This window comes from Idiotropiscis lumnitzeri, chromosome 8, assembly GCF_059441095.1.
Source record: "Idiotropiscis lumnitzeri isolate Australia: NSW breed Sydney's pygmy pipehorse chromosome 8, RoL_Ilum_1.0, whole genome shotgun sequence".
In the NCBI taxonomy this organism is placed as follows: Eukaryota; Metazoa; Chordata; class Actinopteri; order Syngnathiformes; family Syngnathidae; genus Idiotropiscis; species Idiotropiscis lumnitzeri.
Window position 1 is genome coordinate 15,741,676 of NC_142398.1, and position 13,498 is coordinate 15,755,173.

Sequence of the window (13,498 nt, forward strand, 5' to 3'; positions counted from 1 at the left end):
TGAAGTCAAAGTAAAACATAAAAAATATGATGCTTTTATTTTGAATGTTATGCTTTTAATTTATGTGCACACGTGAGGTCGCTAGGTCAAACAAGATCATGAAGAAGAGCTACGCCTTGTTTCTGAAGAGTTGCCCACTTTTCCACATTTTCGCTATATTGAGCAACCCTCTTGGGTCTATATTTCCCAAGAAGAGAATTGCAAAAATGACAACTGTGGTCCTACTGCTACCAACATTTTTATTTCCTGCGCAGTGGAGGGAAGAGGGCCAAGGTTTGGCACATCCCTGGCAATAATATCATACTTCATGCTTGTCTAAATAATCGGGCCACTTGACGAGGAATGGCTGATATGAGTTAGAGGTGGGTGCACAAAATGAAGGCATTTTAATGACCGCTTATAATTTACTTTAAAATGTGTACTTCACAATCATAAATACATAGTACATCTACAAACACAGCAATGTATTGAAATAAGACAATTGCTTTTTCTAAATTCATTAAAAATAATATAGACTAATTTGGCTTGGCCCTCTGCAATCGTTCCTGTTTCTCATGCAAAACTATTTGCTTACATGTGGTTTACAGAGACATGCCATCTCTGTAAGCAGCTCATGTTCATTTCACCATTCCAACGTGTAAAAATACATAATAGAGAGAGCATACGCAACGCAGCAGTGTCATTTTCCTAAATTACATCTGCTATGTGGAAGAAGGACGTATATTAATCGACCCAAACTGCCAGAAGTGCAAGTCCCATTTTTTGGATTGAGTGCACTTTTCTGTGCCTATAAATTGTATGCTTCTGTCATTTGTCGTCTTTGGGGCTGTTTCTCCATTTTTTTTTGTCAGGCTTTACAAGACTAATTTCTGACCTAAATAGAACAACAAGTCACACTGCACATACTCGGAAATGACCAGGATGTGATGTAATTCAACAAGCAAGTTGCTTTAGTGATGGTATTAGTAAATTAAATCTAGTGACAGTCTCAGTGACATTCTATGGGCCAGACCAATGACTGAATGCAACGTATCCCAGTGAGGAAAATTATTATTATTATTATTTATTTTTTTTATCTCTGTAGACAGGAAAAACATTGACTGATTTTGAAGACTTTGCAGCAACAATATTCATCAGCTAACTTTGTCAAATTCTTCTGTGTATAGCAGTCAATTGTTTGTTTGCCTTAGTTTTGACTTTAAATTACAAGGCATTTTACTACAAGCATCATTATAATTGTGCTCTAATTCACTCTGTCTTTTTTTTTAATGAAAATTGACATGCAGATGATAAGAATTTGGTTAAATTAAAAAAAACCTTCCCCCCCAACTGCCATAAATGTAAACAAATGATATATGTTAGTTGAACACAATGTTTTTTTTTTCGCCTGCATGCTTGTATGCAAACAATCATGATTGGCATATCTGACATTTAGGTCTAATTGTCACAGTCCTCCACAAAATCCACAACTTAGTTGTAAAGTCACATTTCAAACAGCAGACTCCTCACCTGAACTAATTCAAACACACATGTACAGCAAGTACAAGTTGAAATCCCCCACCAACATGAAGAGCCCATCATCCAATTTCAGTGATTTCACACTGCGTTTATGTAACGACACCCATACATCACTGCTTGCATATTACAATGACATCAATGAGCACTTGGAAGCATGGTGCTCACCAACTCATTCGCTCGGAGCCTCAGACAGACGCAGAGGCGCATGCATGACCACAGACAGACAGCCACCAAATACATACCCAGGGCAGTCTTCATCTGTGCCAGCACTCCATCTTAACTGCTCTCACGCCTGCCTCTCTCTCACACATACACTAAGGAGCATGAAGACCAGCTTTGAGTCAATATATGCCCCTCTCTCTCTGGTTCTCAGTACATGGCTTGCTCTCCTCTTCTGCTCCGTCCCTCCCCCTTTCCCTTTCTCTTATTTGTGACGTATCCACTTAAAATCCTCAGCAGTCGAGTGCAGACCGTGCATGTCACTCTGTACACTGACTTTCGCAGCAGGTGAGGGAGAGAGAGAGAGAGAGAGAGAGAAAGTGAGAGAGAGAGCGAGAGAGCGCGAGAGAGAGAGAGAGATAGCGAGAGAGAGAGAGAGAGTGTGTGAGAGAGCGAGAGAGAGAGAGAGAGAGAGAGAGAGAGAGAGAGAGAGAGAGAGAGTCTTTGTGTGCGCGTGTGACAGACGGACCAACAAGCAGAAGTAAATGAGGTAGATGAAGAGGCGAACACGCGCGTGCACGACGGCAGCAACAGCACAAATAGATAATGAGACAAATACATGTGGTGGTTTTGGAGAGACACGCCCACAACACGCAAAAAGGCAAAAAAATATATATATATAAATAAATAATAGGGATGGAAGAAAAATTCAACTGCGGGAACGGAAATTAAATTCAACGCATTGACAGGCTTTAGGGCAATAAATTGTATATGTGTGTCAGACTACAGGAAGCATCAGCCTTAGTAATGAAGTGAACCAAATCAAATCCTCAACAATAATGTACTGGAACGGATAGGGCTATGGAGGTTTAAGAGAGAGAAATGTCGAGTCTTTTAAAGCGTGCAGTACACATTAGAAGTGGCTGAAAGACTCTTTAAAATATGTAAATTCGGAGTGGTGGTTGGATGTGTTCAAAGCACACAACCTCCAACTTCGAGGGTTCGACGCAGTTGCGCAACACCCTCTCTGTCACATCTCACCCGAAAGCATAAGGTGTTTTTTTTCTTTCTTCAATCTCCCCTCGGAGATTTCATAAATAAAATAATATTCTGTAGCACAGCTGTCGGTGTAGAAGCGTAACATTTTAATGATGTATGGCAGATAGGAAAATGACAAATTGCACAGTATCAATCGTTATAAATGCAGTTTTCAAGCTAACTCGAGTGTTATTTGGGAGTGAATGATTGTCTGTGCAGTTTTTTTTTATTTTTGTGGAGTGGCCACAGTGACATCTCAGCGAGGGAGGGGTGGCAGGCATGTGTGCATGTATCACTCTTTATCATAACCGTCTTAGTCTTGGTGAAATGAAATAAAAAAAAAATAAATTAAGAACAATGCCCACTACACTCATAATCAAGCTGGAACAACTTTTAATAAAAAAACGTTTTGCTGATCTCAATAGATATACCATTTATTTATTCATTCATTTATTTATTGTCATTGCTTTGCTTTATTGTACTGTCTCATGGGCTACGTTCACACTGGCGTGATGCCCAATTCGGATTTTTTTCTTAACATTCACAATGATGTGACGTACATTCGGACAAAGTACGACGTCAACGTCGAGTGACACGTACAAACGATGACATCACGCAGCAGCGTTTACATTTGGTCCAGCGTGTAGGAGCTCATCTCTGTATCATCTTATATCGACATAGAAGCGATGCGGGAGGAGGTCGAAATATTTTGGAGAAATGAGACACTTTTTGATGTCTTTATATCATGGGGACATCTACTTAAGATCCTGACATCCTGTCACTGAGACGTCCACTACAGATGACATCATGTCATTGCCGCGAGTAATATATAACCGTTTATGTGGATTAATGACTACTATAACCACAATTGTCACATTTTAAGTCGGACTTCAATGAAGTTGAATGGAAAGTCAACACTGTTACTCAAAAGAATGTAGAGTCACGGTTGGTTTGGTCAGTAGTCTCATGAGCACTCGCTCTGCCTGTGCAGGAGGCATATTGGGCTTTTGATGCAGTATAAGTCATACTGCAGACGCATCACATAGGCCTACATATCACACGCGAAAGAGGTCTACGGCAGATAAATCGGACGGCATGAATATATCTGATTTGTGTCGCATATGGGAAAAAAAAATCTTAAATGTGCTGCAGTGTAGCTAAAGCCTACTTGTATCTCACGCACTAACAGTCAAAGTAATTGTGACCGGCAGCTGACGCCATTTTGCATCCTGCAATCATTCAAATAATATGTAAAAAGCACAATCACCAAAAAACTCTTTTAAACATTGCTTTTTAAATGTGTTATGAGTCCGTGTGTGTGCAAGATTAGTAAAGAGTAGATGTGTGCATTTCATTTCATGAAACCATGACTTCGGATGGTATAATAAACAATGACTTCTCAGCCATGGAGCAGTATTGACCAGTGAGTGATTCTTCATTTGCCGAGAAAGGAAGAAGAATGATTTCTGCTGTTGACCTTGCAGGACTTCTTTGATTTCCCAGCGGTTTGAAAAGAATGTATAGATAACACAATCCTCTCAGGGACTTTACCCTCTGCTGCCGTGCTAAAAAATGAAAAGGTGAGCACTTCCTGTGCTCGCTGCACTGGCAAAACGCACGCAAGTGACCTGCTGACCATTGAAAACGCTCTTCTTCACATCGGCGAAAATTCTGACGAGCTGGTGAAAACTTGCTCTTTCTAACGAACGATGTCATTCAATTAATTAATTCCTTAAATGCAATCCAGAACTAAAGTTATTTCTAATGAGTGTCACTGCGCTTGTGCAAACCTTTTCTGTGATGCACACACAATGTCCTGATCGCAAATGATTTGGACATTGAGGAAAATAAAGCATCAAGATTTACATCGAAACCCAAATAAATTATGTGGAATAACTGCAACTGTGAATTAATAAATAATTAAATAATTGTACTTTGAATTTTCTTACTTAGATTCTCGATTAATATTAATAGATTTCCTTTCAGGCTTCCTTTCATTTCTTCTAAGAACACCTTGCTCAAAGACAAACTATGACGTCTTTCCTATATGACTCAATGTTTTTCATAATGATGCGGGTGGGGCGGAACGCCAGACCACCCGATTGACGTGGACCTGTCTGGATCAGCATGGTCAGACCTGTCCTGAGGAAGAAATCAATCAATCACGCCCAAAGACTGACGGCCGGACAATCACCGTGAGATATTGATCTCTTCTCCATATTTTCCACCGGGGCATTATCTTTAAGATGATCCAGGAATGAAACAGGTGGCATCGCAATCAAAAGCATTTGAGGGTGAACTGTGAGTGCATTTGACCAAATAAAAAAAATGATGCGATCAGTCCACTTTATTAGGAAACAACAACAAAGCCACCTTAATGATGGTGAAACTGAATACGTGATCAAACTGCCAATGCTTTGCGAAATTAAAGCCCTCACGCGCCTCAAGATTCTAATAATATATAATAATGACATCATAAACATCTGGATTCTGGAATGAAACAGTGGGAAGGAGAGGACACAATCAATTTGTGGAGTAGCATTCATGGCGTCCCTCTGCATGGCAAGATAAACTCCTCCCATTACCGAGGCACAATGCAGTGAAGGTTTTCCATTAAGACTCCGACCGCAGCCTCCCCTGCCTCTTTGCAAGCCATTAACTCAGAGATTAAGTAACCCCCGTTTGCAGACTGTCGCTCTGTGAAACCGGAATTTTTTAGCATTTGGGTTTGCACTGGATAGGAATTTGCATACATTTTAGGATAAAGATCGAAATCCTGTACTTGATTTATGAACGAAGGATATTTATCTGCATCTTGTATAAATTGAAAAGGGGAAACTGCTCACTCTGGTGCATGTTGACTCGTGTACCTATTGGATTACAACTGTAAAGATCTTACTTACATTTAGATTATGGACTCTTCAGTGAATGTCGCTCGGGGTCCTGGCCGAGACCAGTAATGTAATTTTTGTTTCTGTTAGATGGCATGCCGGCCCGGAAAATTGTCTGTAAAGAGAGGAAGCACAATGCAATGTTTTTGTCCGAGCTCAATAAGTTGTGCTGTCTTGGATATGAGAGCACATAAGTTTTATTCGGTAGGCCTTCAGCAAATGGAGTTTGTCGGTTCAAAGTCACAGCAATAGGACAAGAGGTCAATTAACTTGATCAGCACCATCGAATGGAGCCTGTGAGAAATGATGAAATGTTGCGGCAAGAAGCTTTATTAGTCTATGAAAAAAAATTGCCATTGGGACTATTAGTGAATTTGTATTTTTGGAGTAATTTTGATTTAAAGTCCACTCGATGAAGCAAAATTATTTATAAAAAAATTGAGAACAGAAGAAATAATTCAGCAAACAATAGACTAAACGATGCATTTTCCAGATTCAACATTCAACTTGCCTGTGCACAATCTACACGTTCAACAACGTAGGCTGTGCCTTTATTTATAACAGTATTATTATATACATATTGAGTTTGCAGGATTTCCCCAGAGACATTCGAGGAAGGAGACAGACCAATTCTTCAACAGATGAATCTGTAACACAGCGATGCGTGTCACATATTTTGCTCCCCCCTCAAGACAAAGTGTCGGGTTTGGAACAGCCAGACCGGGGAAGAAATATTGCATGAGGGAGAACATGGCTGGATAGCATCTTGTGCGGTTCGAGTGCAGTGCAGTCTGTAAATGTATACCTTTTCTCAAAACACAGGCACTATTGGGGCATGTGAATTGTATATAAATATATCGTGTCGTATTGTGTTGTAGCATATATTCGGACATGACGTCAAACCTTAGTCTTAAAGGGGAAGTCAATATTGCCTTTGTGTAATATGAGTTAAGCAGATGGCAGCACGATCACAGCCAAAACGGCTAAAAATGGGTAAATTTTGCTGCTTAACTCATATTCCACAAATGCGATATTAATCAGAATGTCATGTTTAGTCGGGTGGAGGCGCACAGAACAAATTATTTCAAATAATTTTTTGGGGTTGACTTCCCCTTTACGAGGGGGTGGGGGGGACATGAATTCATTGGGAGGATCCCATTATTATTATTACCCTACAAACAGTACTGACATTGCTCCATTTTTTTTTATTTATTTACTCATTTTTCATGTTCTCATATTGTCCTCCATTCGAGAAGCGCCGTTACACGCAGTCAGTAATCCTGAATGGTGCCGTTTGCAACACCGACTGGCAAGTATGACAATAGACAACATTTACAGCGCATAGACATAGATCCCCGCCTTGAATGCTGAGTTGTATGTTGACGTCAGTGCAGTCATTGCAGATTAGAAGGGACATTAATCAAACAACAGAACACCATTTTTTTTCTTTTTCTTTTTCGTGATAAAGATCTCAATACTAGCATTTCTTAACACAAAATTGCTCCTATAATAAAATAACACAAAAATGAAAAATTTAAAAAACTGTTTATTTTTAGAGAGCATCAAAATGGGTGGGCATATATTCATTGTACCTTTAAGGCAGTTATGGTTTGACAAATAAATTGTAACGTTATGTAATTTGAAGAAAGTGGAAACTTATATATGGGGACTAGTATGCCATTTAAAACAAACATACTGTCTTAAATCACACCTTCTAACCGTCTGATTTGTTTCTTAGCAGCAATTATTATTGCGAGACGTTTTTTGAAAGAGTTGATGGCAGGGTGCGAATATTAACTATATATAGTGACCAAAATGGCTAAGTTTGCAATACCGTCACTACAATACTAACTGTGCTTTTGTAAACTCGCTCCTTTCTGGTCGCAGTCATATGAATAGCCGGCTATATAATTGAAATATATTTTGTTTGGTTGAGTTCCTCTCTATTAAGCAGGTCATGAATATTGTATATCGATAGGATTTAGGGACCCAAAAAGTTTGAGAGCCCATATTTGAGGGGAACAATATCTTGTCATTGTCATTAAGAACTGTTTATTGATAATGTTGATCTGGTGGTTTGCTAAGAGTATGGTAAATGCTTTATAGGATACGATACCTGATATAGGTCAAACAAAAAGGGAGAGGCAAGTTCCCGTATTATTCTAGCAACAGTGCCTGCTTGAAAAACATTTTAAGTAGCGCAGGCATTGCATCCATATCAATGACAGTGGATGAACTGAATTGAATGAATAAAACGGCAGTGTGACGCTAGCGAGTGCATTTTTAACAGGTGGCTCGTTGTTGAGGCGCACGCAGTGTGGCATTTGGTGTCACAGGTGCTGCTTGTGCTGCACATCACTCAGCTTTAGAGAGCATCATTGGCCAAGTTGGCAGAGGAGCGCCAGTCTGTCAAGGTGCATTACTCTTTTCACCATGTGTCACGTCCCCCAAATTTAGCCCAGCATGCCCCCTGGACGATCGCACACACACACACACAAACACACACACACACAAAGGAAACATCTCCGCTCTCACACTGCATCGACTCATCCTCCCATCATGGCTCTCATCTACTACCAAGCACCTCACTTCCCACACTCCCCTTTCCCTCATTTTATCAGTCATTCTTCGTCTCTCATTGTCACGCTCCAAGGCTGCCCTGACACAGACAGATCCCATTAACCCCACCTGTGATTTGTCCTTAACTGTGACAAGCAGGGGCAACGTGCAAAATGATTTTTTTCCCCCCTTCATCCAAATTCAAACTCAATGTCACTGAATAAGTTTTCCTTTTTCTCATGCTGTGTGACAGGCTCGGCAGCAACGCGAAAGAAATAAACGACTCCTGTCAAATTAAATGACTGACTGACAGTGATATTCTCTGAGGGCACGTAGTGTATGGGGTGTTTATTTTTTTTTCTTGTTGTTCTTTTTGGAGCTCTTCTTGAAACCAGGTAGTCTTGTGGAAATTCTGTGTTGCAATTAAAGAATCTTGTCGTTGGGTGCAAGCAAGCTACAAACATCACCTGTGCTGTTTCAAGTACAAATGGCATACACGTTTTCAATCATTTCGATGAGTGTGTTTTGTAGACCGCAGTACTGCTCTCATGCGTTATAAATCATAGTCCAACCTGAATGGAATTGTGGTGCAAGCGCTCAACATTTTGGTCTAGTCCAATTCGCAGTTTACAAGTCAACTAAGTCTAATTCCATTTAAAACTACTGACTGATATTCAACCAGCCTTTGTTCCAATTGCAAAGTTGTATTCAGAACCAATCCAATACTTTTGCCACTGAACCCACAACATTGTTTTTTTTTTTTTTACCCTGTAGTTTATAAATATGAATGCCGCTAATCAATATTTAACACTCTGAGTAAATTTCATACTTGATCCCCAGCTCTAGGAGATCTCTAATAGAATTTCAAATCCAGTTTCAACAAAACCCAGAGTGCTGATACCTCGTAAAACATTTGAAAAAAAAAAAAAGGCAACTCCCAGAAGGGGTTAAAAATAACACCTGCACAATGATTTGCTTTGGGGAGTCATTAATTAATTGCGCACACTTTTTTGACCTCTTTTTCCATTTCCCTTTCTGTTCCTCACCCTGCAACGATAAATAATCTATCTTTAACTGGGTTTGCTCCATCAGCATATTCCCAGTGCGGCCCAGAGGCAAGTCAGTGGAGAGGCAGGAAGGATGGAGAGAAAAGGGCAGGGATGAGCCAACTGCTCCAGATCAGGAGTGGAAAGGTGACTACATGGTGGATCAAACACGAACATACAGGCACAACAATTTTAAAAGAATGACATGTCGAGATAATAGTGATGAAGCGGCAGCGACATGAATTAACTGAAATCACCAGGAGTGAGGATAGATCATCGGATTGTTGGTGGATGTCAGAATAATCTGAACAGCAAGAAATTCAATCTACGAAACATCCGTAAAATGCCAACAAGTCTTTTCATTTCGTCAACCGGAATACTCCCCGCAATCAAAAAGGAACAATGGTGTAAAATGACTTTGTGATGCAAGGATGCACTGAGTCAGCAGTGATTGCAGGGAAGTGTGCATTCACCGCCCCATGGCACCATGTCATGCTGTGCTTAATGAGAGAACAGGGCAGGCAATTAGTTCCTGATATGACATTATCACTCACCAATAAGTGAACACATCATTAACTCCGAGATCCATCCAAAAGCCGATTCCCCGATGCTTTGTCTTGCCTTCACTTCAATACAAACAACACACAATGAGCCCGATATACTAGGGTTATACGAAGGTTAGAATCGATACTAAATGTGTTTGCTTATGCAAACGCTTGTGGAAGCTGAGCTACTGACCAGCCGCATGAGAGAGCGCATCTACAAAATGCCCTAAATTGTTGTACGATTCATTTTGCCTATTCTGAGAGGAATAAACAAACGTTTTGGCTCCATTGTGTGACCTGAGCACTCTCTGTGTTTTTCCACTCACCTCTTCACTGCTCCACTTCATTAACCATGCTGATCACCTGGCGCACAGGTGCTTCAAATCAGCAATCAGACACCAGGCCTCCCCAGCCGTTTTCCCTGCTCCGCTAGAGGAAAGCGGGGAGAGTCCTTTTTGTGACTCAAGAAATTGGCTTTTAATCATATTATAAAGTCAAAAGGATTTGGAGCGGCTCTTTTGGCAGCATCGGTATTCGAGGGTACCTGGGACTGTAGCAGAGGAACAAATGAAGCACGTTTTTTTTTTATTTATTTATTTTTTTTCACAGTCGAATGAGAATCAGATTACGCAACCTTACTTTCAAGGTACAGATATTGTGGGTCCTGTGATTTGGCCCATATTCTGCTTTGGTTATGGTCTGACCCCGATATAGATGTGTTAATAATACGACATGATTACAAAGGTGATTTGCTTGGTTTTGTAAAAACGCACTTCAGGAATTAATGGGTCGACGCTGCACACATTTACACAGACAGGTCAAGTGATTCGACGACCTGTTGAGTATGTTTTGGGTTTTATGTTCCCCGTAAAAGTTTAGTCAAGGTCGATGTCTTACTGATGGCATTTCTGTCTTCATGGCTGAGTTGATTGGGATTCTTTGCCCGATGTGGTCGGGGGGGTAGACGAAGTGGGGGTTACAAATTCTTTAATCTGCACTGATTCGCTATCGTCACTGATGGCGTTGGGGGGAGGTGTAAGTGGTAGTGCCTGACCTGATATCGTTATTGATATTCAAATTCAAATACTCTTATTCACTTTTACACCTGTTGCCAACATTAAATGCAATCTGTAAGTGAGTCAACACCGAATTCAGTGTTAGTGTGGGATGATTTTTGCCTATTTATAGAAGACCGACCGAGCCAACATAAAGGCTTCTATTTTCTTCTTATTATAATTACTACATGTTGCACAATTTGTGTTATACAAGTACGAGAAATTCCATGAAGTAAAGAGTTTGAGTTTGGAGAAACTTAGGAACCCATGCAGGCAGGTGAAGGCAGCTCAAGGGTACTTGAGGCTCTTAAAAAAAAATGCCTTCAGTGAAACTGGCGTGGTGATGTCATGTGTTGCGGTGCATGTGGCCTAATTAAAGAAAACGAAATTTCACTCTCTCAAGTGTCTTCAACCCACCCATAGTGCTCACACTAGCTATTTGAGATCTTAACAAGAGATAACAATCTTCGTAAATCACACGCAACATGACCATTGCCCACCAAAAACATGTACGATGTGTTGGAGCAAACATGCTATTTAACCACCACTATTTGGGATCTCGGTGAATCACACCCGATGTTTTTGTGCTTCACATAATAAACGCCATCAACTACTTAGTGGCACAACTTTGAAAAAAAAAAAAAAAAAACGTATTAACTGTGGACAAAAAAAACATTATTAATGTCCTTACTGTGAAGTGCCACGGAGCTCAAAACTGCCTCCAGCGAATCCAATCCAAATATCAAAGCTGATTTCGCCTCCAAGTCAATAATTCAAAAGTTGACACTCCAAAGGGAGCTGACTGGTGCATGAAATGCCACAGCATTTTTGTGCTCGTTTTATGGAGACGACGGAAACGTTTCCACCCTTTTGAGGAGAAAAAAAAAAGTGCTAAATAAGAGCTTTGGTTGCATGCACTAAGCAGATTTGGGCATAGCGAGTTTTGATTGCACAGAGCAGTAGCTTCCTAAAAGGTTGCCTACTGCACGACTCACTTCACTGGGCAAAGCACGAGAACTGAGGAGGAGGAGGAAGGTAGGTAAAGTGAGGGAGACATAAAATGCAGTAAGGATCAAGCTTAAAGAAAAAACACATTAAAGTCAACTGTACTTAAACAAAAAGCTGCACTCACTGGATTTGACAAATTTCACCTCTACAACAGAGATTAGTGGAGGCCACGATGTGACGAAAGAACACTCAGCTGTAGCTATCATTTATGTTCGAGGTATCTACAGATAATTACCATTAGTTTTAAATTTCTAATTTGAAGACGTGCAGTCGATCTCATTGATTATCGTGGTCTGACAATTGAACCGTGCTCTTTGGTTTTCCGCTCCATCTTCCCAGTGAGATTGAAGTGTTTGACAAGTCGGCAGTCAATAAAGCGCGGAGAATTCAATAGGTAATTGCCAAGGGAACGAAATAAATGTCTCCACGCCCTTCTCTTGGCATTGTTGGGATTGGTATGTAGATAGTGTCACGCTTTTTAACATCAAGCGTTGTTACATGGACTTCAGGCCTTCATGGCGTCTACATTTTTGAAGCTATTGGTTCATTAACCTTCCGAACCTTTGAATTTTCTCCTCATCATTTCCTTTTTTGTGGATTAACTCACTCTTTTCCCACACTTATGGCCACCAATGCATTACCTCTGTCTGCTTGTTACCACCTCGTCAATTGCAATTAGCATCTCAAGAACCTCGATTTAACGCTGGTATCTTACTGAGCTTGCGACGGTAGCGAATGTTGGCGAAAATGAGCGCTGTTATCTCGCTGAGCGGCGAATACGTGAATGCTCACACATGAATGGGAACTGGGAAAAACAGAAAATATGGTACATACCCTGCATTGATGTTAATTTTTGCCGTTAAATATTTGGACGTAAATTGCCCAGTTATTACACAGTCATAAACAGTACCAATAGAAGTCAGTTTCCAGACACACTACACAAATCAAGGTCAATTATCGGGATCCAATATGTCCTTTTTTGGACTACATATGTGTCAAGATGAAAAAGTGAAGCAGTTGAGGTGAAAATCAGCACCTCCAAATCTGAGACCATGGTCCTCAGTCAGAAAAGGGTGGAGTCTCCTCTTTGGGTTGGGGGTGAGATCCTGTCCCAAGTCGAGGAGATCAAGTATATCGGGGTCTTGTTCACGAGGGTAGGAGTGAGCGTGAGAGCGACAGGCGGATTGGTCATGAGCTAGGTCGTGCCCGAAAGAGCTATATTCCGGATACAAGCGGCTGAAATGGGTTGGGAGGGTGTTTGCGGAGTGTGCGAGCTTTCGGATGGAAAAGTGAAGAGTACAAAATGTATACCTTTGGTTGCACCACCACACTAAAATCCAACCCCTATAAACACTAAATATTACACCTCAAATATGAGTGTGTTGTTTTTAACTGTAGAATGATGTCATAACCTGACTTCCTGCACACTGGAGATGAATATACAACGATCTTTTCATTTCTTAGCTCAACAGTGACTGCAAGGACTGCTCAAGTACAAATGACTGAAATATTTCACCTTGGGCATCATAAGAAATTCAAACAAGACTGAAATTGAATCTAAATATCTCTCAAGACACACGTTGCCCCGCAATATGATTGCCCTTTCTGTACAACAGGCGAGCTACATCTCTAATCCAGACATATTTAGCTGGATAATCACCTTTATTATATAATCCACA

The 13,498-nt window shown here is 40.6% G+C and overlaps 1 protein-coding gene across 3 annotated transcripts in view; it reads right to left on the reverse strand.

The window, feature by feature from the left end:
• doc2g (double C2-like domains, gamma) overlaps positions 1-13,498 on the reverse strand; it is a 61,449-nt gene that overhangs the window by 32,228 nt on the left and 15,723 nt on the right. Inside the window, exons 1-2 of one of the 3 annotated variants that reach the window (XM_088303287.1) lie at positions 9,766-9,833; positions 5,619-5,721 (exon numbers count right to left, since the gene is read on the reverse strand). The gene's annotated coding sequence lies outside the window, so the exon portion shown is untranslated. Of the gene's footprint in view, positions 1-1,760; positions 1,992-5,618; positions 5,722-9,765; positions 9,834-13,498 lie in introns of those variants that run through there. The other 2 variants (XM_088303286.1, XM_088303284.1) reach the window with 2 other exon arrangements.